Below are 2,928 nucleotides of genomic sequence, written 5' to 3'. Positions count from 1 at the left end.
GCTCGTGCTTCTCCAAACTAATTGATCAAAAATAAGATTTCAACTTAGATGGTTGTTTAGAGCAATTAAGATATTAAATGCTTCTTCGAACTATACAGGTTTTAAGTTCCTTATGGGTGGTTTAAGACTTTGCAGCTGGATTCCTCATTCCTATTCATTTCGGAGGCATCCTCACTGCTCTCTCAACCGATATAAAGTCATAGTGATTTAGGAGTTTCCTTCCTCTAACTTTAGGGCTGTCGAGATTCCTAGGATGAAGCAACACGTGGGGTTGCTGACAAGGGGTTTTAGGTCGAGTTTGGTCGACTACCTTCATGACAATGTAGACCTAACATCTTAATAAATTTGGATGACAGATCCATGGAACCCTGAGCCACTGTATTTGCTCGATTAGGATTTTTTCATATTTTTTTTTGGTGAACCTCTTTTTTTAGCCCAGTCTTCCCTTTGATACTTCGTTGATGTTGTCTTATAGGCCTCAATTGTTAATGGGTAGGACCTGATGGGCTTTGAAGCATAGGGATGTTCTATTCAAGATGACACAATTAGTTCTTATGCTTCATTTATTGACAGGCCACGTCCATTTGAGGATGCGAGGGATTTAACCTCTCGCTTTTGGCTCGATATAGGATTTGGAAGCATCAAGATACTTCTAGTTGAGATAACCATTCTTTTGACATACAAATTTTATTAGATATCACAAAATTGCAAGCATGGTTATTATTATCTAGAGTTTTCATCGGTACCCCCCAAGGTGTAATTAATCAAAGATACTCATTTCTTTAGGAGTTGCTATTGACCCTGGAACAAAATATTAGTTTTGGTTTTCTGATTATATGAGTTGCTTATGTAGGGAGCTTATTTGTTGATTTAGTTTGATCTCATTTGTACACATACTCTTGACCTATCGCACGAGGATAACTTTACGTAAGTTCTCATGTTTTTTTTTTCTTAAACTAATTTGTTTGCTTGATTTCATCTTATTATTTCCATTTTGAGCTCTCTTTTTTTTCCTAACAATCTCGATAGTTTAAGAAAAAGGCTTATTTGGAAAAGTGAATTATAAGATGATAATCATATAAACTAGCTACTCCGAGCTTTAAAAGAACCAAAATAGTTATTATAATCATAGTTGACTACATAAGCTATCATTGGTAACTATAATAGTCTTAGTTTCTTACAAAAGCTGTAGTTTGAGGTTATAACAAATATCAGTGATGGTTTACAATGGATAGTGGTTGGTAATAACATTCGGCAGTCTGTGACAAACTCTAGTGGTCAATCATGATCTCAAGTAAGCGATGATAATCATGAGGATATTGAGAGTTAAGTTTTAGTTGTTCACTAATTATTGTTCTCTTCATCTTTTAAATGAAGAATGAGAGCCTATTTATAGTTTTGTCATGCGATATTTCAAAAAAAATTAGCGTTTGGGGGCGGCGGTGTGGCTTCGCATCGTAGTTTTATAATTTTTTCTATTTGACAAAATTGTGTTTTGAATGTGTTCTAAAAAAACTGCATTTTTCCACCATACCATTTGTCTGCGGTCATTACTAGAAAATCGCGGCATGATTAAAAAAAAAAAATTGTAAAATTTGATGAAGTTATGAGTATGCAAAATTTTGAAATTCCTTATTCTTTCAATTAGTTCCAAATATTATGCTAGAGTTTCAAAATACCCTTTAATTATTTGATGCAAGCTTATTTGGATTTGGATTGGATCACTATCAATGTCATTGTTCGTATCGTCGAGTTACTCAGTTTAAGTATAAATTTGCTAAAATAATGCATGGATGATCATGAATTTGAATTTAGAACATTCCTTGCTCAAAATGCATCAAAATTCATGCCTGATGATAAAACTTTATTGATAACACATCAAATATGTATATTATATAATAAATATTATTTGTTATTATGAGATCAGAAGTTATAAATGTAAATACATAAGTATTATGTTCATATATGTAGCTTCCACAAAGATTTTACATGAATACATATTTTTACTCTCTTGTTAATTCAAATAATATAATAGAGAGGAAAAAAAATCAAAATTAATATCATAGAATTTTGTGATAATGCATAACTCCAAGCTCTCTCACTATTATATGATTAATTCAAAGCACTCTTAGAAGATAAAATATTATGTCTGAATGATGAATATGTGGGAGACAATGTGGATGGCACCATCCCGCCAAAAGCACAGAGTGATGCAATCTATGCTGCCGTCAGCACGCTGCCAAACGCGACATGGTGCAATCCACCCCATCTTCGACAGGTCAAATTCATCGGATGAAATATTTTCTCATGTTAAAAACCTACATATTATATTACTCTAACAATAAAAATATATAAAAAAATTAAAAAAGGATGCACATTTGTTTATGGAAAATATATGAAGTATATAGCTTGGATCAACAATCAAACTTGGACCAATTTGCGGTTGCCCGTTTGATACAATAATGTATTCAAATAATTTATTTGCTTAAATGATTACATTTGAGCTAAATTTATTTGACTTGTTTACGAAGTGTCAATTTGATTACGAGTTGAATGAGTGCACTTAAGGGTCTGACAACTCATATGATTTATGTCAGCATTATTTAGTAAATTTGACTAAATACTGTGAAACTGTTTGACAACTCCTGTTAGTATTTAAAATATGAACAAAAGAGTATAATGTCAAGCTATACATTAAAGATATCCCATAGATTTTAATAATTATATAATATTACATTATACATTTAAAATTTTATCCTCCTAAATCTTAAATGTTTAGTAGCAATTATATTTCTATAATAATAATTATTTTAAAGATTATAATTATGCCATTAAATTTGAATATATAATTTATTTATATTTTAAAATATTTTTATAAATGTTAAATAAAAAATCATTTAAAACTAATTTTGGTAAATTTCAGACCAA

The sequence above is a fragment of the Phalaenopsis equestris genome, unplaced genomic scaffold (assembly GCF_001263595.1).
Source record: "Phalaenopsis equestris unplaced genomic scaffold, ASM126359v1 Scaffold000002, whole genome shotgun sequence".
In the NCBI taxonomy this organism is placed as follows: domain Eukaryota; kingdom Viridiplantae; phylum Streptophyta; class Magnoliopsida; order Asparagales; family Orchidaceae; genus Phalaenopsis; species Phalaenopsis equestris.
The sequence above is the reverse complement of the archived record's forward strand: the minus strand, read 5'-3'. Positions refer to the sequence as shown.